At 40.2% G+C, this 23,894-nt stretch overlaps 1 long non-coding RNA gene across 2 annotated transcripts in view; it reads left to right on the top strand.

The window, feature by feature from the left end:
• Positions 1–265: 265 nt before the first annotated feature.
• Positions 266–23,894, top strand: part of LOC125914579 (uncharacterized) — a 31,666-nt gene continuing 8,037 nt past the window's right edge. For both annotated transcript variants that reach the window (XR_007455352.1, XR_007455353.1), the window contains exons 1-2: positions 266–363; positions 19,217–19,326. This is a non-coding gene — a long non-coding RNA (uncharacterized LOC125914579). The remainder of the gene's footprint in view (positions 364–19,216; positions 19,327–23,894) is intronic.

The raw sequence follows: 23,894 nt of genomic DNA, 5'->3' as shown, positions 1-23,894 counted from the left end.
AACTATAGTTCCATCTGACTCCATCTTTGGCCTTCCATCTTGTTCTGGCCTGTTCAGTGACTTCCCCTACGTGTTCCATGCCCTGTGGAAATTAAGGTATAACCTGCCTGGAATGTGGGAAGGCTTGTTCGGAGTTTGATCTTTCCTAAAGTGGCACACAGAAGGCTCCACTTTAGATAACCAGCAGAGAGCCTCTGGTGCACACAGAAGGTACCACTTTAGGTAACTACCCTGTGACCGCCCCACCATGCCCCTTGCTCTATAAATAAACTCAGGATTAAGGGCTGGACTCGGTGGAGAACAGGGGTAGAAGATAGCTCTGCAGTTACAGTGAGTCATTTTCTGCCTGATTCCCCACTGTCGGTAAGTCACCTTGAATAAAACCCTGTAAATGGTATAGAGAGGTTTGCTTCAGTTTTCAGTCTCAGAGTGCCTTCTCTTTGGGCTACTGAACTTCCTCCACGTTCTAACAACGGGCAAGTCAGCCAGGAGACTGAAAACCAAAGCCTGGGTACAGGGGAAAGCCCATTGTTTGTGGGAGAAATCCCAGGTTGGCCAGCCACCCCCATGTGGCGCAACTTGCCAGGTTTTTGGAGCATTTCAGACCAGTGCAAACAGTAATGCACCCTATCCCCGCCCCCTGCCAGCCAAAAGCCCAAGGTATTGTTAGATATCATATCTGAAACAGTAGGGGTGGGAGGAGAGGAAGGAAATGGAGATGGGAAAGTGAATAAGCTATTGTGGTAGTAGTTTGGCCATTGATCTGTGCATTATTAGATGCCAGGGAAAAGGAATTACTAGTAAGGAGAGAATTGGAACAATCAGCGAAGTGTGTTTTTAGAAGTGAGGCTTTGGAAAAGGATATAGGAACCCCTGTTCCTCTAATATGGACATTATGTCCAAAAGAACCCAACAGCAGGAAGAATGCTTGGAAACTATGGCATTTAAGGTGGCAAAGATGCACGGGCACAGATTGTTGCACACTAAAGTGGGAACTGTATCCCAAGAGAAGTGGGACCCTAAATCATGCGATCTCTGAGATAATGACTCCTCTGATGAGTACCTATCATGGAGGAGCAAAACGATGTATGGGCACACCTTCTGATTCAAAGACCCAGGCCACTTGTGAGCCTGGGGATAAGAAGTTCCCACTAGTGAGAAAATAACTATGAGGGACTATTCTGCCGAATTAGTGGAGCTAACCAGCTGCTTTAAGCAAATGGGCTTGGAAGGGTTGGCTTCTTGGGTGTTATGACGGTGGGATACTGGGGGAGATATGTTAAGTGGGTTTGAGATGTCAAAATGGCTTCAGTCACTGCTCAACCTGCTTTGTGTCAAAGATGATGCAGGCATGGAAAATCTAGGTGCTTAGCTAATTTGATTGGATAAATACTAACATTACCATAACCTGGCTTAAATAAAGGGAATATTGCCCCTGCTCTTCACTATGCTGGACCTTTAAGGGAGAACTATAAGAAATTATAGGTGAACTAGGAATAAAACATGCCTTTGATGCCCAACATTTTAGAGGCCCAGGCAAAGAATTATTTTCCTCTGGTAGGAAAGACCATATCTTACAGTTAGCCCTGGGGTCATGGTAGGAGACTTTAGTATCTGTTCTTGCCCCTATGGTTAATTGGCCCATTGCTATAGTAGCTGTTATGATGGCTGACTAAATGAAACCGAAAGAATCTGTCCTGAGGGAATCGGGTTGAAAATGGGGAGAAACAAAGGATCCTGCCAATGATAAAATGGCGGAAAGGAGACCCACCAAGTTCCCTCATAAACAATTATGGCAAGATGTAATATCTGGAACACAGAGGGAAAATATAGACAACCCAATCTAGTCTCGCCAAGCACATGGAAGGTGCTAAGGCAAAGCAGTTCACTCCCTTGAAGAAAGACTCAAAGCCAGGTGTGTCGCCAAGTGCCTCTCCGTTAATGGAGGAATTTCAGGGGTGGATACCCCCTACCCCACCCACCCTAGAGATACGGGGTTAGGCCAACATTGCCCTCTAGTGTGTGTGTCGGGGGGGGGACCCATGTTGAAGTGGCCGTTTATTGGTCTTGTGCTGATGGGCAGCCTGTACTTGCTCTGATAGATGCTAGAGCTAAATGCACACTTATCTGTGGAAACCTCTCAAACTTTGGGGAGAGACAGTGAAGCCATTAATGTTAATGGGGGACAGATTATCAAGGTCAGACAAATTAGTCTTTATCTACAAATGGGCAGGCTTCCTTCCTGCTGTTTTTTAGTGCATATTTCCCCATTCCTGAGTAGAATTTGGGTGTAGATGTTTTCTAGGATCTGGATCTAATTACAAGAACAGGTGAACTTTGTTCTCTGTATTTAAAAGTCTTCTGGTTGACAGCGGGGGGGGGGGGGGGCACCGTGGGGGAGAGGGGAAAGTAGGTGATGGGCATGAGGAGGGCAGTTGTTGGGATAAGCACTGGGTGTTGTATGTGAGCGATGAATCACAGGAATCTACCCTCAAAACCAAGAGCACACTGTATATTAGCTAACTTGACAATAAATTATATTTAAAAACAGGTGAACTAGGTTACATACTCGAATAATGAAACCTGTCTTCAGGACTCCTGCAAAATGGGAGTCTATACAGTTGCTATCCCCTGGAAAGTAATAAAAACAATGTAAACTACCTGAGGGCCATAATGAGATAATCACCACCATTAGAGAATTAGAAAAGGTTAGGGTAGATCTGCTCAAAGCTCATTCAATAGTCAGGCTGGGCCTATAAAGAACCCTAATGGGACCTGACAAATGACAATAGGTTCTAGGAACTCAGTAAAGTTACTCCACCCATCCAACCTACAGGTGCCTGATAGAGCCTTATTGTTAGGTCTTAATGGATACCATGAATTTTTCTATCATTATGTACTGGACCAAGCTAATGCCCTTTACGGCATTCCATTAGAACTCGAATCCCAAAACCAATCTGCTTTCATGTGGAGCAGGAAACCATGAACCTTCCAGATGTTCCATAGTCGCACCATTTGTCATAGGATGGTACCCAGAGATTTGGAAAAATGGATATTGTTAGAAGAGATGGTGCTTTATTATTCTATAGATGCTGTATTAACTTGTGATTTACCCTCCTTGTCTCCAGCAACTGCGGCATTACAAGTGTACTTAGGAGGTTGGAAGGTAAATACTGATAGAATCAAGGGCTAGGTCAATCAGTAATGTGCCCATGAGTCATGTGGTTAGGTAAGACCAAAGCAATGCCAGAGGCAGTCACTGATAAAATATAAGCCTTCCCAATCCCTGTAATGGCAAAAGAATTAAAAGCTTTGGTTGGTTTATTGGGTTCCTGGAGATCTTTTAGTCCTCGTCTAGCACAGATATTAACACCTTTATATGCCTTGGTTAAGAAAGGAAGCCAATGAGATTGGGGTACTAACCAACAAGAGGTTTTCTCAAAGGCAGAAATGGTAGTAAAACAAATACAGGCCCTGGGGGTATTATACCAAGTATCTTTTCTGACCATTGTGATATGAAACTAGAAACCAATAACTGGAAGAAGGTTGGAAAACTTATAAGCAGGGGGAAACTTAGCACACTACTGAACAATGGGTCGAAGAAAAAAATCAAAAGGGAAATAAAAATCTTAAAATAGAAACACAACACCTGAAAACCTATGGGATTCTGCAGAAGTTCTAAGAGGGAAGTTAATAGAATAAACTCCCAGAAAGCAGACAGATATCAAACAACCTAACTTTATACCTCAAGGAAACCCAGAAAGAATAAGCCCAAAGGTAGCAGAAGGAAGTAAACAACAAGGATCTGAGCAGATATGTCACTGCCCCCCCCCCCCATGAAAATGAATCAACTACTTTAATTTTAGAGCATGAGCATGCGCAAGTAGGGGAGAGGGGCAGAGGAACAGGGAATCCCAAGCAGACACCATGCTGAATGTGTAGCCAGATGCAGGGCTTGATCCCATGACCCTGGGGTCATGACCTGAGCTGAAATCAAGAGTCAATGCTCAACCGACTGAGCCACCTGGGCACCCCTGAATCAATTACTGATACATACCACATGAGGAATCTCAAAGTAATTATGCTGAGGGTAAGCAAACAGAAGAATACATACTATATGATTCCATTAGTAGAAACTTTCAGAAAACTTAAAGTAATCGTGAAGAAACAGACCATTGGTTGCCTAAGGACAAGAATTGGAGTGGGGAGACCTGGGATAAATCACAAAGGGGCATAAGGAAAATCTTGATGGTGATGGCTATGTTCATTATCTTGATTGTTGTGAGGTTTCCATGGGTTAAAATCTATCAAATTGTATGATGTAAGCATGTGCAATTTGTTGTAGGTCAGTTATACGTCAGTAGATCTACTTTAAAAAAGAGACCAGGGGTGCCTGGGTAGCTCAGTTGATTAAGTGTCCAACTTCAGCTCAGGTCATGATCTCACGATTTGTGAGTCTGAGTCCAGGTCGGGCTCTGTGCTGACAGCTCAGGGCCTGGAGCCTGCTTCAGATTCTGTGTGGGTGTGGGTGTGGGTGTGGGTGTGGGTGTCTTCCCCTCTCCTGCTTGTGCTCTTTCTCTCTCTCTCTCAAAAATAAACATTAAAAAGAAAAACAGTAAAACAGAAAGATGAATAAAACTAAGCTGGTTATTTGAAAAAATAAAAAAATAAAATTGAGAAACATTTAGCTACACAAACCAAGAAAGAGTCAACATTAGAAATTGAAGAGGAGACATGACAACTCCTACCACAACTCTAGAAAGATCAGAAGAGTTTACTGTGAACAAGTCTAAGCCAACAAATTAGATGATGTAGAAAAAATGGACAACTCCCTAGAGATCTATGACCTGCCAAGGCTGAGTCATGAAGAAACCAAAAATCCAAACAGATCAACAGGAGCAAGGTGAATAAATCAGTAATCAAAAACTTACTAGCTTCTAGAAAAGCCCAGGACCAGATGGTTTCACTGGTGAATTCTACCAAACATTTAAAGAAGAATTCATGCCAAGCCTTCTTAAAGTGTTTCAAAAAGTTGAGGAGGGAATATGCCCGACTCCTTTTACAAGGCTAGCATTACTCTGATACCAAAACCAGATAAGGACACTGCAAGAAAACAAAAGTATAGGCGAATATCCCTAATGAATGTAGGTACAAAAACTCTGACCAAAATATTAGCAAACTAAATTCAATCGCATATTAAAAGGATAATGATGATCAAACTAAAAGTCTTCTGCACAGCAAAGGAAACCATCAGCAAAATGCAATCTACAGAAGGGGAGAAAATATTTGCAAATCATATAATCTGATGAGGGGTTAATATCTAAAATCTCTAAGGAGCTCACAACTTGATAAGAAAAAATATATACAATTTAAAAAGTGGGCAGAGGATGGGACACCTAGGTGGCTCAGTCTGTTAAGTGTCCAGCTCTTGATTTCAGCAGTTTGGGAGTTGGAGTCCTGCATCAGGCTCCATGCTAACAGTGCAGAGCCTGCTTGGGATTCTCTCTCTTTCCTTCTCTCTCTGCCCCTCCCCTGCTCACTTTCTCTTTTTCTCTCAAAATAAAAAGAAATGGGCAGAGGAATAAACATTTTTCCCAAGAAGACCTACAAATGGCCAAAAGGTCCATGAAAAGATACTCAAAATCTCTAATCAGGAATATGTAAATGAAAAGCACAAGACCTCACCTCACACTGTTAGAATGGCTATCATCAAAAAGACAAAAGAACAAGTGTTGGCAAACCTGTGGACAAAGGGGAACCCTGTGCACTGGTAGGAATGCAAACTGGTGCAGCCCCTACGGCAGACGGTATGAAGGTTCCTCAAGAAATTGAAAAAAGAACTATTGTATGATCTGGCGATTGTGCTTCTGGTTATGTTTTGAAAGGAAATGAAAACACAATCTGAAAGAGATCTGTAGTCCCATGTTCAGTGCAGCCTTCTCCACAACAGTCAAGATATGGAAGCAACATAAGTGTCAACAGATGAATGGATAAAGATGTGGAAAAAAATTCAGCCACCAGAAATGGAAATTCTTCCATTTGTGAGGACATGGATGGAAGTTGAGGGCATTATGCTAAGTGAGATAAGCCTGAGAGTGAGAAATGCAGTATGATATCATTTATATGTGGGAAGCTAAAAAAGCTAGAATCATAGAAACCTTAGAAATACAGAAAGTTTCTTTCTTACAGACCTTAAAAGCTGAAGGCAGCTGTAACACTTGGCAAAAGTAATTTTATGGTCATCAGAGACCTTGACTCCCTTATCTCGGTGCTCCCTATCCTCAGCATCTGGTTTCTATTTCACGGTTCAAAATGGCTGCTTAAACTCTGGTCATTGCGCCTATATTCCAGCCAGCAGAAAGGAAGAGGCATCAAAGCACTGATCCTTCCCTCCAAGAATATTTTTCAGAAGTTGCATGCAGCAATTATATTACAACCCACTGCCAATTTTAGTCCTACTGCCATGCCTACCTGTAAGGTATGCTGGGGGAATGCATAGTATTTTGGATGTTTGTGTGACCAGCTAAAACTGATGGTTTTATTTATCAGGAAAACAGAAAGGATGGATATCATGGGACAGCTCAGAGTCTCTCCCATAACAACTAATTCCAAAATTCTTTAGAGGAAAAAGTAAGCACTTCATCCCAAATTCCTAATCATTTTATGAGCTCCCGGTACTCTTTAAAACTCTTTTACAAACACTTGGGGTGCCTGGGTGGCTCAGTCAGTTGAGCGCTCGACTTTGGCTCAGGTCATGATCTCATGGTTTGGGAGTTCGAGACCCCCCCCCCCCCATCAGGCTCTGTGCTGAAAGCTCAGAGCCTGGACCCTACTTTAGATTCTGTGCCTCCCTCTCTCTCTGCCCTCTCCTGCGCTCGTTTGCTCGCTCTCAACAATAAACATTAAAAAAAATTTGTAAACTCTTTTATAAACGTTCTGACAGTAGCAAAAGTCTAACAGTATCTAATAATCGTGAGTCAGAGGTGCTCAATTTCAGTGTCAAGGGCGCTGGCAGCAGGTGCCAACCACCTGAGGATTCAGGTTTTCAGGAATTTCGCCTGTCACTAGTGAGGACCAGGGGCCCCTCCCGGAAGGCATGGGATCATGCCTTTGCTTGCGTGTATCTCCACAGAACCCAGCCCTGTGCTCGGCATGGAGAAAATACAAAGCAAGTATTAAGGCACTGACCACATGCCAGAAGCAGAAAGAGATTTGTGGAGATTATCCAATCGAAACTGCACTTCTGAAATGAAGGATCTGAAGCTGGAATAAACCTTGGCAAGTGCTGGCTACGTGTAGGCTTGGCGTAAAGGACTTGAACCCTGTTATCTTGCGTGCATTAGTGATAAAGCTGAGTTTACGTAAATTCAGATCTTGGGCTCTGCACTAACATAAAACTTTTTCACTTAACATTTTCTGACTTAATTCTGACACTTTTCCTGCATGTGCAACTTAATTCACATTTGATTAATGTCTACCTCGTTTTAATGGATTTTATTTTCAGTTGGAAGAAAGAAAATTATGTTTTTTATATTGCCTCCATCTCTTCAATTTTACTTTTCATTTTTCCTGAGAAACAGATTTTCTTTTTTAGGTCTCAAAGGGTTTTACATTTGTCTCTCAATATTGTACATAGAGTAAAGTGTACATGCTCTAAAACCAGGTAGCTGGGACTTGAAACCTAGCTTTCTCACTGTCTATGTGACCTTTGGAAAATTACCTGATCTTTCTGTGCCCTACTTTTCACATTTGGGAAGTGGAGATTAGAAGACCCACTTACTTCATAGATCTATTGTGGAGAGCGAATAGAGTAATATATATAGCCAGCTAGCTTCGTACCAAGCCAATGTTCAATACATGTTATTTGAGGATGATGGTGGATTCTTAAGGATGTTATTCCCTTGCTACCTAGCATATTTTTGGCCAATTCTCCTCCTTTAGTAATTTATAAGTATTTAGAAAATTACAACTAATATTGACATTCAACTAAGAAAAATATCACAACATAGTTGAAGCTTCTAAGACCATATTTTCATACGGTTCACTCAAAACTGAACAGAGGTTAGGGGTTGGTGGAATAAAAATTAAAATGCATGTATAAAGGGTCACCTGGGTGACTCAGTCAGTTAAGCATTAGACTCTATTTCTGATCGGGTCATGATCTCTCGGTTGAATTTGAGCCCCCCACCCCGTCTGGGCTCCACAGGCACAGTTGGAATTTTCTCTTCTTGTCTCTGCCTCCCTCCCCCCATCCTGCCACTTGTTTGAACTCTGTCTCTGAATAAATAAGCTTAAAAAAATATACTAAAAAAAGTGCATGCACAAAGACTCTGCAATGATTGGAGGTGAGGGTTGAATGGGAGATGAAAGGATTCACCTTCCCTCTTGCACTATTAGCTGGCTAAGTCACACATGAAGAGAATTACACCACGCAACTCTTCTCAAAGTGAAAAGTAGTTTCAAACTAAATTTAGCTATTATTGGCACCAGCAAGGACCACCTTAGTACAGAATGTTAAGGTTTAAATATTTAAAAACTGTTTCAGTGAATAAAATACAATTTTGTGTATTTTAGTTTATACAGTGCTTTAGGTTCTCACAGTCCCTTTCCCCAAGGATACCTTAGTCACATGTCTGCATTGAAACCAATTGCTGTTGACAAATGGGCTAGATTATTCTGGTTCTGGGGCTGGTTCAGGGCAGGAAGGTAAATTCAAATACTTCTGCAAGTCTCTCTTTCCTCTGGGAAAGTGTTTTGTCACACCAGAATTTCTTTCAAGAAAATGGCAGCATCTCCCAGAAAACATGGCCTATCACCATTTTCTGCCTAGAATAGCATCAACAGGTGGTGGGACCCACACACTGAGATGGGATGGAGATCTTGCTTCTGCCACTGACCATTTATATACCCCCTGAGAGAAGCTTTTCAAGTTATTGGAAATTGGCTTCTTCATCTATAAAATGGGGATATTCAAACTTGTTGCTAAAGTTGTTTTTGAGATAATCTGATGTCATTACCCTGAAAGTACTTTGCAGCTATAACAGATCGTAACAATAAAGATTGGTATTATTATTTCTCCTTTTAGAGATGAACTACTTGATTTTCAACGTTAGGTGCAGGATGTTCTTATTCTGAAATGAGGAGGCTGTGATCTAGAGTAGTTAGTAAGAGGGGATTTTTGAGCAGAGACATTTGGGTTTTAATCCCCGTTCTAAGTGTAAATTGTGACCTCAGGAATGCCTTTAACCTCTCCAAATCTTGGATTCCTCATCTATAAATTGGAGATAATAGTTGTGTATAATCTATAGAATTTATAAGATTTAAATAGATGAATATTCTTCAGCAGAACACAGGCAGACCTTGAAGATATTGCAGATTTGGTTCCAGACCACCACAGTAAAGTCGATACTGTAATTAAGTGAGTCAAATTAATTTCCTTATTTCCCAGTGCAAATAAAAGTTATGGAATCTAGACACACTCTATGGTGTCAATTTCAAGCATCCAAAATTTACTTAACGTAGGTATTATAATGACCATCATTTGTCAGCGATATCAACGAAAGTAATCTAAATACACTGATAAAATATCTTCTTTGTAATTCTTCATAGTTAAAAAGAAAGGTGGTAGGAAGTCTTTGTAGACTCATGAAAAAAAGCTTTTTTGAGAAGACACTATGGAAGGATAGATTGTTTTTATGAATTTTATGGTGGTATCCTTTAAAAAAATTTTTTTTAATGTTTTTATTTTTGAAGGAGAGAGAAAGCGAGACAGAGCATGAGCGGGGGAGGAGCAGAGAGAGAGGGAGACACAGAATTAGAAGCAGGCTCCAGGCTCTAAGCTGTCAGCACAGAGCCCGACGTGGGGCTTGCACCCACAAACTGTGAGATGACCTGAGCCGAAGCTGGACACTCAACCGACTGAGTCACCCAGGTGCCCCAAATTTTGTGGTCATATCTTTTTAAACGGAAAATGGGAAACGTTTCTTGAGTGTTGCTATGAGCAAGACACTGAGATTAAATTTGAAATTAATGTCACTAAATAAACAGTCTTTAGCTTGGCTCAGAAGTTTTAAGAAGAGTGCCAGAACCATCTGTGTTCTCTGAGCAACTTCTCCCTTTGAAGGAAACGTGATTATCCAAAGAAGGATCCTCCAAAGTAAGGTTGGGAAAATGTAACACATCATGTGTACTAAGTTGACAGTCAAAAGCTTTGAAGATTGTATGAAAGTTGAATGCCCTCCTTAGGGGTACCAGCTTCCAGCCTGTGTGAGCATATCTCACACTCCTCCAGTCACTTAAGAGCTAGTGATTCATCCAAAATCCAGGTGTCTCTCCCAAAGAGTCGTTAGCGAAATAATAGTATTTGTTTGTGAAAAGCACTGGAAGAAAAAGAATAATTCTGAGCAGCACAATAACCACACTGCAGAACTGTGAATAGAGCAGGAGTCTTCCTAAATGTAGAAACCAATGCTAACTAATGCGGCCAGCAGAAATTTCAGATTTGGTAATGAAGAGTGGTTGCTGAATATTCATAGAGCGTGTCATTAAAGGACCTGGCCAAGTTAAAAATAAATTTGTCTAGATTTTCTGAGAAATAAACAATGAATCTTTAACAATGAAACCAAAAGCTAGAAAATTTGAAATAAAGTACTTACTGGCCCTTCCTTAACTTCTCTTCCACCCTGTTCTTAGCTCTAGTTGGGAGAAAGTTGCTACTTCTTTTTTTCCTTTTTTCGTTTTCTCCCCAGCTATATATTATCCATGATCATTGGCTTCTTCTTCTTCTTTTTTTAGTCTATTTTTTGACAGAGCATGACTTGGGAAGGGGCAGAGAGAGGGAGAGAGGACCCCAAGCAGACTCCAAGCTGTCAGCACAGAGCCTGATGCAGGGCTCAATCTCATGAACCACTGTGAGATCATGACCTGAGCAGAAATCAAGGGTCCGATTCTCAACGGACTGAGGCACCCCGATCATTGGCTTCTTTTTAAAGAATAATTTGTTTCTTAAAGACCGTTAACCTAATAAAACTTTACATAGCCTTTGGCAAAAAACATCTATATCTGAGTCTGAATAATCTCAATTTGTATTCCCTGATTTTAGTCTGAGAATGAGGTCATGTTAATTCTTTTCTTTCCCCACTCTGAAAAGAACTGACAAAAAAATTAATTGGCTGCTTTACTATATCTTCCAACACTAAAATCACTTTACTATAATCAAGGGATTGGTGCCAGAAAACACTAAAGCTTAGGACAGTTTGAATCAATCAGTGAAGACCATGCCATGTCTGGTGGGGGAAACTGAGGAAAGCAAGAGGCAACCATTCTGGCTGTGAGATAGCGTGAGACAGAGGACTTCCAAGCTGGCTTCTCCCTAGTGGTGCTTCCCTTGGATGTTTCCCCGCAGTTCTCAGGGGACAAGAGCTCCCCTTCAGGACTCTCCATCTTCTGTTGACCCTAGCTGCCCTCCACATTCCCCCTTACAGAGCCCCTCGGGGCTCCTGGGAAACAGAACGTGGCTCTTACCAAATTGTATAATGCCTTGCTGTCTCAGTTGATTTATTTAATAGTCCTGTACCACAGAGATAATTAGAGGAAAACCTACCTATTGAGGAATAGCTTCTAACTAGGATGTGCCAGCTTATCAGTAATCCTACCTCAGACTTTCATAGAGACATTTTTATTTGAAGATCAAAAGAACTGCTTTCTAAGACCTGCTGACAAGTAGGATCATTATACATGCCAGACCAACCCTCTATTTGTGGAAATAGGAATCCTACTCATTGCTCTGTGAAAGACTTCTCCAAATGAGATAAAGAAACGAAAGAGAGAACATAATCCTTCCCTGGGAGATACTATTCTTCCCTGTTGGAAAGAAGAGGAAATCTTAATTCACTTCTGTGAACTCTAAAGGGTTCTCATCAGTCTCACTGAAGCTAGTTGAATTTAACATAAATAAGTGTGAGTGTATGTTATGTTTAGTGTTTCTACATTTTAATAGTATTTTTATTTTATTTTAATTTTTATTTTTTTAATATGAAATTTATTGTCAAATTGGTTTCCATATAACACCCAGTGCTCATTCCAACAGGTGCCTTCTTCAATACCAATCACCCACCTTCCCCTTCCTCCCACCCCTCCATCAACCCTCAGTTTGTTCTCAGTTTTTAGGAGTCTCTTATGTTTTGGCTTCCTCCCTCTCTAACATCTTTTTTTTTTCTTCCCCTCCCCCATGGTCTTCTGTTAAGTTTCTCAGGATCCACATAAGAGTGAAACCATATGGTATCTGTCTTTCTCTGTATGACTTATTTCACTTAGCATAACACTCCAGTTCCATCCACGTTGCTACAAAAGGCCATATTTCATTCTTTCTCATTGCCACGTAGTATTCCATTGTGTATATAAACCACAATTTCTTTATCCATTCATCAGTTGATGGACATTTAGGCTCTTTCCATAATTTGGCTATTGTTGAAAGTGCTGCTATAAACATTGGGGTACAAGTGCCCCTATGTATCAGTACTCCTGTATCCCTTGGGTAAATTCCTAGCAGTGCTATTTCTGGGTCATAGGGTAGATCTATTTTTAATTTTTTGAGGAACCTCCACACTGTTTTCCAGAGCAGCTGCACCAGTTTGCATTCCCACCAACAGTGCAAGAGGGTTCCTGTTTCTCCACATCCTTGCCAGCATCTATAGTCTCCTGATTTGTTCATTTTGGCCACTCTGACTGGCGTGAGGTGATATCTGAGTGTGGTTTTGATTTGTATTTCCCTGATGAGAAGTGATGTTGAGCATCTTTTCATGTGCTTGTTGGCCATCTGGATGTCTTCTTTAGAGAAGTGTCTATTCATGTTTTCTGCTCATTACTTCACTGGATTATTTGTTTTTCGGGTGTGGAGTTTGGTGAGCTCTTTATAGATTTTGGATACTAGCCCTTTGATATGTCATTTGCAAATACCTTTTCCCATTCTGTTGGTGGCCTTTTAGTTTTGTTGATTGTTTCCTTTGAAGTGCAGAAGCTTTTTATCTTCACGAGGTCCCAATACTTCATTTTTGCTTTTAATTCCCTTGCCTTTGGGGATGTGTCAAGTAAGAAATTGCTACGGCTGAGGTCAGAGAGGTCTTTTCCTGCTTTCTCCTCTAGGGTTTTGATGGTTTCCTGTCTCACATTCAGGTCCTTTATACATTTTGAGTTTATTTTTGTGAATGGTGTAAGAAAGTGGTCTAGTTTCATCCTTCTGCATGTTGCTGTCCAGTTCTCCCAGCACCATTTGTTAAACAGACTGTCTTTTTTCCATCGGATATTCTTTCCTGCTTTGTCAAAGATTAGTTGGCCATACTTTTGTGGGTCTAGTTCTGGGGTTTCTATTCTATTCCATTGGTCTATATGTCTGTTTTTGTGCCAATACCAGCTTTTGATGATTACAGCTTTGTAGTAGAGGCGAAAGTCTGGGACTGTGATGCCTCCCACTTTGGTCTTCTTCAAAAGTACTTTGGCTATTCGGGGTCTTTTGTGGTTCCATACAAATTTTAGGATTGTTTGTTCTAGCTTCAAGAAGAATGCTAGTGCAATTTTGATTGGGATTTCATTGAATGTGTAGATTGCTTTGGGTAGTATTGACATTTTAACAATATTTATTCTTCCAACCCATGAGCATGGAATGTTTTTCCATTTCTTTGTATCTTCTTCAATTTCCTTCATAAGATTTCTATAGTTTTCTGCATACAGATCTTTTACATCTTTGGTTAGGTTTATTCCTAGGTATTTTATGCTTCTTGGTGCAATTGTGAATGGGATCAGTTTCTTTATTTGTCTTTCTGTTGCTTCATTATTAGTGTATAAGAATGCAACTGATTTCTGTACATTGATTTTGTATCCTGCAACTTTGCTGAATTCATGTATCAGTTCTAGCAGACTTTTGGTGGAGTCTATCGGGTTTTCCATGTATAATATGTCATCTGCAAAAAGTGAAAGCTTGAGTTCATCTTTGTCAATTTTGATGCTTTGGTTTCCTTTTGTTGTCTGATTGCTGATGCTAGCACTTCCAACACTATGTTAAACAACAGCGGTGAGAGTGGACATCCCTGTTGTGTTTCTGATCTCAGGGGGAAAGCTCTCAGCTTTTCCCCATTGAAAATGATGTTAGCTGTGGGCTTTTCATAAATGGCTTTTATGATGTTTAAGTATGTTCCTTCTATCCTGACTTTCTCGAGGGTTTTTATTAAGAAAGGATGCTGAAAAAAAAAAAAAAAAAGAAAGGATGCTGAATTTTGTCAAATGCTTTTCTGCATCGATTGACAGGATCATATGGTTTTTATCTTTTATTAATGTGATGTACCCCATTGATTGATTTGTGAATGTTGAACCAGCCCTGCAGCCCAGGAATGAATCCCACTTGATCATGGTGAATAATTCTTTTTATATGCTGTTGAATTTGATTTGCTAGTATCTTATTGAGAATTTCTGCATCCATATTCATCAGGGATATTGGCCTGTAGTTCTCTTTTTTTTGATAGGTCTCTGTCTGGTTTGGGAATCAAAGTAATACTGGCTTCATAGAATGAGTCTGGAAGTTTTCCTTCCCTTTCTATTTTTTGGAACAGCTTGAGAAGGATAGATATGATCTCTGCTTTAAATGTCTGGTAGAACTCCCCCCTGGGAAGCCACCTGGTCCTGGACTCTTATTTGTTGGGAGATTTTTGATAACTGATTCCATTTCTTCACTGGTTATGGGTCTGTTCAAGCTTTCTATTTCCTCCATTTTGAGTTTTGGAAGTGTGTGGGTGTTTAGGAATTTGTCCATTTCTTCCAGGTTGTCCAGTTTGTTGGCATGTAATTTTTCATAGTATTCCCTGATAATTGCTTGTATTTCTGAGGGATTGGTTATAATCATTCCATTTTCATTCATGATTTTATCTATTTGGGTCATCTCCCTTTTTTTTTTTTTGAGAAGCCTGGCTAGAGGTTTATCAATTTTGTTTATTTTTTAAAAAACCAACTCTTGGTTTCATTGATCTGCTCTATAGTTTTTTTAGATTCTATATTGTTTATTTCTGCTCTGCTCTTTATTATTTCTCTTCTGCTGGGTTTGGAGTATCTTTGCTGTTCTGCTTCTATTTCCTTTAGGTGTGCTGTTACATTTTGTATTTGGGGTTTTTCTTGTTTCTTGAGATAGGCTTGGATTGCAATGTATTTTCCTCTCAGGACTGCCTTTGCTGCGTCCCAAAGCGTTTGGATTATTGTATTTTCATTTGTTTCCATATATTTTTTAATTTCTCCTCTAATTGCCTGGTTGACCCATTCATTCTTTAGTAGGGTGTTCTTTAACCTCCATGCTTTTAGAGGTTTTCCAGACTTTTTCCTGTGGTTGATTTCAAGGCTTCATAACATTGTGGTCTGCAAGTGTGCATGGTATGATCTCAATTCTTTTATACTTATGAAGGGCTGTTTTGTGACCCAGTATGTGATCTATCTTGGAGAATGTTCCATGTGCACTTGAGAAGAAAGTATATTCTGTTGCTGTGGGATGCAGAGTTCTAAATATCTGTCAAGTCCATCTGTTCCAATGTATCATTCAGGTCCCTTGTTTCTTTATTGATCCTGTGTCTAGGTGATCTATCCATTACTGTAAGTGGAGTATTAAAGTCCCCTGCAATTACCACATTCTTATCAATAAGGTTGCTTATGGTTGTGATTGTTTCATATATTTGGGGTCTCCCGTATTTGGAGCATATGCATTTATAATTGTTAGCTCTTCCTGATGGATAGATCCTGTAATTATTATATAATGACCTTCTTCATCTCTTGTTACAACCTTTAATTTAAAATCTAGTTTGTCTGATATAAGTATGGCTACTCCAGCTTTCTTTTGACTTCCAGTAGCATGATAGATCTCCATCCCCTCACTTTCGATCTCAAGGTGTCCTCAGGTCTAAAATGAGTCTCTTGTAGATAGCAAATAGATGGGTCTTGTTTTTTTAATCCATTCTGATACCCTATGTCTTTTGTTGGAGCATTTAGTCCATTTACATTCAGTATTATTATAGAAAGATATGGGTTTAGAGTCATTGTGATGTCTGTAGTTTTCATGCTTGTAGTGATGTCTCTGGTACTTTGTGGTCCTTGCAACATTTCACTCACAGAATCTCTCTTAGGATCTCTTGTAGGGCTGGTTTAGTGGTGATGAATTCCTTCAGTTTTTGTTTGTTTGGGAAGATCTTTATCTCTTCTTCTATTCTGAATGACAGAGTTGCTGGATAAAGGATTCTCAGCTGCATATTTTTCTGTTCATCACATTGAAGATTTCTTGCCATTCCTTTCTGGCCTGCCAAGTTTCAGTGATAGGTCTGTTACTAGCCTTATAGGTCTCCCTTTATATGTTAGAGCATGTTTATCCCTAGCTGCTTTCAGAATTTTCTCTTTATCCTTGTATTTTTCCAGTTTCACTATGATATGTCATGCAGAAGATCTATTCAAGTTACGTCTGAAGGGAGTTCTCTGTGCCTCTTGGATTTCAATGCCTTTTTCCTTCCCCAGATCAGGGAAGTTCTCAGCTATGATTTGTTCAAGTATACCTTCAGCCCCTTTCTCTCTTCCTCTTCTGGAATTCCTAATATATGGATTTTGTTGCATTTGATTGCATCACTTAATTCTCTAATTCTGCCCTCATACTCCTGGATTTTTATAACTCTCTTTTTCTCAGCTTCCTCTTTTTCCATAATTTTATCTTCTAATTCACCTATTCTCTCCTCTGCCTCTTCAATCCGAGCTGTGGTCACCTCCATTTTATTTTGCACTTCATTTATGGCATTTTTTAGCTCCTCATGACTATTTCTTAGTCCCTTGATCTCTGTAGCAATAGATTCTCTGCTGTCCTCTATACTTTTTTCAAGCCCAGCGATTAATTTTATGACTATTATTCTAAATTCCTGTTCTGTTATATTGCTTAAATCATTTTTGATCAATTTGTTAGTTGCTGCTACTTCCTGGAGTTTCTTTTGAGGAGAATTCTTCCGTTTTGTCATTTTGGATAGTCCCTGGGGTGGCTGCCAAACTGCAGGGCACTTCCCCTGTACTGTCTGGAGTAACTTGTGTTGGTGGGTGGGGCCGCAGTCAGACCTGATGTCTGTCTCCAGCCCACCACTGGGGCCACAGTCAGACTGGTGTGTACCTTACCTTCCCCTCTCCCAGGGGCAGGACTCACTGTGGAGTGGTATGGCCCCTGTCTGGGCTACTTGCACACTGCCAGGCTTGTGGTGTGCTTTGGTGGGATCTGGTGTATTAGCCAGGGTGGATCCGCAAGGTGCACAGGGGCAGGAGGGGCAGGCTTAGCTCTCTTGGCCGTTGGTGGTCCCGTGCGGGAGGGGCCCTGCAGCACCAGGAGGGAGGCTGATCCGTCGGAGGGATGGATCCACAGAAGCACAGCGCTGGGTGTTTGCACAGTGCAACCAAGTTCGCTGAACTGGTTCCCTTTGGGGTTTCGGCTGGGGGATGGGCGAGGGAGATGGCGCTGGCCAGCGCCTTTGTTCCCCGAGGAGCTGAGCTCTGTCATCCGGGGCTCAACACCTCTCCCTCCCAGTGTCCTCTCGCCCTCCCGCTCTCCGAGCAGAGCTGCTGACTTTTAAGATTCCAGATGTTAAGTCCCTCTGGCTGTCAGAACTCACGCAGTCCGGCCCCTCTGCTTTTGCAAGCCAGACTTGGGGATTCCGCCCTGCCGGGCGGGCTGCCCCTCCACCGCCCCGGCTCCCTCCCGCCAGGCGTGGAGCGCGCACCGCCTCTCCGCCCTTCCTACCCTCTTCCGTGGGCCTCTCGTCTGCACTTGGCTCTGGAGACTCCGTTCTGCTAGTCTTCTGGCGGTTTTCTGGGTTATTTAGGCAGGTATGGGTGGAATTTAAGTGATCCGCAGGACTAGGTGAGCCCAGCGTCCTCCTACGCCGCCATCTTCCGAAGTTCTCCTGCCGGCGCCCAGAGGCAGCCGCCAGCGAGGCTGCCCCGCGGCCGGCTCCGCTCTCCTCGGCCTTGCTCCTCTCTCCTCGGCCTTGCTCCTCTCAGTATTTTTAAAATTAGAAACATAAAATTGGTTCAGAGCAGACTGGAAAATAGGAAAAGGTAAAAAAAAAAAAAATTATTCACATTATCACTGTGCAGTGGCAAGCAGGAGAAACAGTTTGGAATAGAGTGTTTTGGCCTTTTTTGTGCATGTGCATAGATATAATTTCCCTCCAAAATATATAATAAAGTACCTCCCTTATTAAGATGGATTCTTTTAATCCACTTAGCGATGTATTCTAAACTCTACACACATCAAAAACTGTATTATCCCACACGTGGTATTTTTAAATGGCTTTAAATTTTTTTACTGCACAAATTCATTAGTTTAACCAGTTCTCTAAAGTTGCACATTTAGGCTGATTTCTATTTTTATGATATTAAAAAATATATATGTATATATATATGTATATATATATGTACATATATATACATGTACATATATACTGCAATAAACATCTGTAAACACATGAATACATTTTAGTATAAGAAGAATTTCTAGCTACAATTTCTGGGCTAAAGTGTATGTACCTTTTTAAGACTTCTAAAACATTTTACCTAATTGTTCTTAGAAAGGTTATACAAATTTTCTTTCCCACCAAAAGTATGAGTGTGTAATTTTCCTCAAGCCACTGCCAAATGGAAGAGTGTTGTTCTAAGTCTTGACCAAATTGACAGATTAGTTAAACAGGGATTGTCTAAGTGGTCTTATTTCATTACTGGTGAGATTGGACATGTTTTCAGTTTGTGCCATTTCGTGTTTTCTTATCACGTGTATTTTTAATGGAACTGCTCTATTCATGTCTTTTGCCCATTAATGGGGTCTTCATCTTATTGATTTGTGAAGTGATTTTTACATATTAAAAAGATAAATTGTTTGGCTGTCCTATTTCTTGCAAACATTTCCTTCCATCGTAATTTATATTTTGATTTAGTTATGGGGATTTAAATTCAGAAGTGTGAATTGTTCTTATCTGCAGATTTTCCTAACTTTATTTTTTCTATTAGTGCTAGGCCTGTAAAGTTTCTTCCTCCAACATTAAAGATTATATGAATATTCAAATACAGTTTCTTCTTTAGTATGACTTTTTTTACTCTAATCTTCAATCCACTGGAATTTATTTGATAGATCTCATGGCATAATGTTCAATTACCTTTATTTTCACAGGATGAGAAGTTTAGAAACTTGGAGGTACCAAAAGGCAGAGGTTCTACATATGGAAAAGATGGCCTAATGTGGTGAGAAGGTCTGAGTTCTGTGTTCCGGTCTCATGTCAGGTATGCCTGAATGTATGTTTCTTACATACAGGCAAGTTTCTTAACCTGTCTGTAAGTTTCAAATAAGCTTGTAGAGTTGCCATGAAGATGAAATAATACTTTTAAAAATAGGAGTACTATTTGTTGTGTCATCTTCAATTTCTTTCTTCAGTAATTTATAGTTTTCAGACTACAGGTCTTTTATCTATTTAGTTAGGTTTATTCCTAGGTATCTTAATATTTTTGGTGGGATTGTAAATGGAATTGTTTTCTTAATTTCTCCTGCTTTGTTCTTGGTGTACAGAAATGCAACAGATTTCTGTACGTGGATTTTGTATCCTATGACTCTACTAAATTTGTTTCAGTTCCAGCAGCTTTTTGATATGAAAGTTTTACTTCTTCCTTACCCATTTGGATGCCTTTGGTTATTTTTGTTGTCTGATGGCTGTGATGAGAGTAGACATCCTTATCTTGTTCCTGACCTTAGAGGAAAAGATCTCAATTTGTCCCCATTGACGATGATATTAGCTGTGGGTTTTTCATATATGGCCTTTATTTTGCTGAGGTATGTTCCCTCTAAACCTATTTCATTGCGGGTTTTTAATCGTAAATCGATGTACTTTGTCAAGTGCTTTTTCTGTATCTGTTGTAATGATCATATGGTTCTCATCCTTTCTCTTATTGATGAGATGTATCATGTTGATTTTTTGGTGAATATTGAACCACCCTGGCAACCCAGGATTAATTCCCACCTGAACATGGTGAATGATTTTTTTTAATGTACTGTTGAATTAGGTTTGCTAGTATTTTATTGAAGATAAACATTTAATATTTGTGTAATTTGGCTATCCTGGAAAAAGCTCATTTTTGAGAAATTTTGAAAGTTTTTAAAAATATATATATATTTAATTTTAGAGCATGAATGGGGGAGAGGGGCAGAGGGAAAGAAAGAATCTTTAAGCAGGCTCCACGCTCAGCACAAAGCCCAACACAGGGCTTGATCCACGATCCAGGGATCATGACCTGAGCCCAAGTCAAGAGTCAGACAACCAACTGAGCCACCCCGACACCCCAACTTTGGAAGTATTAAAAAAAAAGCAGCTCTCGGGCACCTTGGTTGGTCAGTCGGTTAAGCGTCTGACTTTGGCTCAGGTCATGATCTCATGGTTCATGGGTTTGAGCCCCACCTCAGGCTCTGAGTCTGGAGCCTGCTTCGGATTCTGTGTGTCTCTCTCTGCTTTCCCTCACTTGTGTGCATGTGCTCGCTCTCTCTCTCTCTCTCTCTCTCTCAAAAATAAAAATAAACATTAAAAAAAACATTTAAAGGGCTCTCAGAAAAATATAAATATGATTAAATGTATTTCAGGGATAAGTGTGTGTATCCTTAATATATCAAAACAAATTCAGTAGGAAGATTCTCTTAAGTAAATCAATTTTACGTTATTAAGGTACCTACTCCCCCCACAGAAAATGCTGTTTTCCTGAAAAAAATAAAATAAAAAAGTATTTTTCTGTTATGGGTACAGTCCTTTGTTTTCCCCTCCCCAGTGGAGGAAATGCTATGGGTATCAAGCCATTTTAACTCCTGTTCGGTACTACTTCTAAAAAAGTCATTTTTGTGTTTATTTTAAAAGAGATGAACTATGCTCTTAAAAAAGAAAAAGAATCCTATGAGGAAATATTTTAAGTTTTAGTCTCCTAACAGATGTTTCCGAAAGCAATAGCCTCCTCAAAAACACACCTTAATGGAGGAGGGGAGACATCTGGTGGATGCCAGTTAGAAAGAGAACCCAAGACTCACTGGATTCCAGGCCCTTAGTGAGCTGTTATGTTGTTTTTTCCATGTGTCTCTGTAAGACAAGAACAAGTAGACCGACAGAGGAAAAGGACATTAAAGGTATTAATGTCTACTGATTTGCCTTCATTAACAGCGTTGAAAATTATTTTAAATGAGATTGAGTTTAAAAAGTTTATATGTATATATTTTTCTTTTTTTTTTTTTAATTTTTTAACGTTTATTTATTTTTGAGATAGAGAGAGACAGAGCATGAATGGGGGAGGGGCAGAGAGAGAGGGAGACACAGAATCGGAAGCAGGCTCCAGGTTCCGAGCCATCAGCCCAGAGCCCGACGCGGGGCTCGAACTCACGGACAGTGAGATCGTGACCTGAGCTGAAGTCGGACGCCCAACCGAATGAGCCACCCAGGCGCCCCTATATATTTTTCTTTTTAGCATATTCCTCTAAATTTTTTAATATCACTTTAGGCCTGATGCACGTATTAACACAGCTTTTTGAAAATACGAACTATTACGAGGTATTCAAGGATATGAAGGAAGAGCTTTCTCAATCTATTTTTTGTATCACTGTTGGCATTTTCTGTCAAAGTTTAAGGTGCACACAGAGCAAAAGCAATCCATTTCTAGGATAGTATGTCACTCATACACTGGCAAAAGTATACAAAGTTAAGTTTATTAATAAACCATGTTTATTAAGCATTGTTTGCAAAGGACAAAACCTAGGAACCGCTTAGATTTCTACTGCTAGGAGAGTAAATAAATTAGACAATGTCAACATCGTGAAACCCAGCATCACAAAGACTGAGATCTATATTACCGTTAAGCTGTTTTTTGAACGTATTACAGTATTAAATCATTCACATAAAAAGGATATGTCATGTGAATAATTGCTTAGGAGTTCACACAATACATATTTTAACTGAATGACCAATGATCATGAGTTAAAATCCGTATTTAGCTAATGCTAAGGCCAAACCAAATTCATTCTCACATTCATAAGAGAATGAACTTCTGGGATAAAAACAAAAATCTGATTCAAAAGTAATAATTTGAATTCTTGCTATTAAAGTTTTAGTAGGTGTTGGTCTTGCCCTGTGGATTCAACTTTTTTTGCAACACTCTATTTCATGCCTTCCAGATTTCATACTCTGTAACGGACAACGCGGCTTATTAAAATATATTTATGGAGAATTATATTTATCATGATAAATCGCGAAAGTTCTAATGTTTACTTCATACTGATTATATTTATTTGAAATATAATGATAATATTTGCTCCAATAACATTGCAGTTTGAAATGCTATACTGTTTCATTGAACATTGTTCTCATTAAATCCTCCTCTCGACCTGGAAACTACCTCCATGTTTCTGATTTCAACACCTTCTTGAAGTCTTCCCTTATTCCTCTTGTGTTCTTATATGGCACTCCTAGAAGCTTTGTTATAGCCTGGCTCCTACTACACTGCCATTAGTTATTTACATATATATTTTCCTGATGGTCTGTATGGGGTCTATTCAGTTTTTGACCCAGACCTCTAACAGTTACTTGCTGGATGAATGAAAAAAAGAAGAAAACATTTCCTTACACTGATTCAAAATCTCCAAGAAAAACCCAACTTGATTACATTTCCCAGCTTCTTTGCGGCAAGGGGAGACACGTGACTGTGTCCTAGCAGGCAGAAATGATGTGCACCACTTGCAGGCTGGGCCCCTGCAAACCTTCACGTGCACCCCTTGGGGCTCTTTTCACTCCTGGCTGATTGGGCTGTCCACCCCCACGTGAGCTTGGAAGCCATGTGATGGGAGAGCTGCTGTCAGCCTAGTCAGCCCCTCTGCATCAGCCTCCACTGACTTAGAACCGTCCCCTGCTGTTTTACGGCTGAGAAAAAAAAAACTCGCATTAAGCCAAAATAGGTTTGCATCTATTTTGTACTGTGGCCTAGCCAACCCTAATATACTGGTCAAAGAGGAATTTGACCAAGTCTAAATGATTTAGTTCTCTTTCCTAATTCGGGCCAAGTTAGAGATGGATGTCTAGGAATCCGTCCATTTATTTAGCCAGAATCGATTGACTACCACCAGCTGCCACATTCTGTGCTTTATGCTGAAGATACAACAGTAAACAAAGAAGGCATGGATCCCGCCTCCGTGCACCATACAGAATAGTGGAAACGACAGACAAATAAGCAAGACACAAAAAGTAGTTTTAAGTTGTGATAAGTGCTATGAAGGAAATAAACAGCATTTGAAGATAGAAAATAAAAGTCATGAAGGGGATTTTCAACAGGTAAAGGTTTAGGAAAGACCTCCCCGAGAAGGTCATATTGAAGCCAAGATGATCAGGATGAGGAGTTGATGGGCCCAAAGATGAGGAGAGCCCATCCATGTGAAGACTGGAGTTAAAATCATTCCAGGCAGAAGGAGTTTCAAGCAAAGGTTATAGCATGAGAAATGTTCCCAAGTTTGAGGCACTAAAGAAGGCTGATGTGGCACATGGAATGAGAGATGATGTTGAGCTGAGCAAACCTGAACTGCGGAGTGGTTTTCAGCCAGGTAAATGTGCCAGCATTCTGGCTCCCTGCTTGTAAATCTACTGTTGGACTAATTGGACAAGGATACTCATATCTTCTGTTTGCTTTACCCAATTATTCTGTCCTATGTAGGCAGATGTCACCGAGGGAGAGACACACATGGCCAAAAGCCAGAGTGGCCCAATGTATTTGATTTCTTTCTTTTTTTTTTTCAATTAAGGGCCATCTGGGTTACTAAATTAATTTTATAAAACAGAAAA

Source organism: Panthera uncia (assembly GCF_023721935.1).
Source record: "Panthera uncia isolate 11264 chromosome D3 unlocalized genomic scaffold, Puncia_PCG_1.0 HiC_scaffold_8, whole genome shotgun sequence".
Taxonomy (NCBI): Eukaryota; Metazoa; Chordata; class Mammalia; order Carnivora; family Felidae; genus Panthera; species Panthera uncia.
This window is presented reverse-complemented; position numbering and strand designations above follow the sequence as displayed.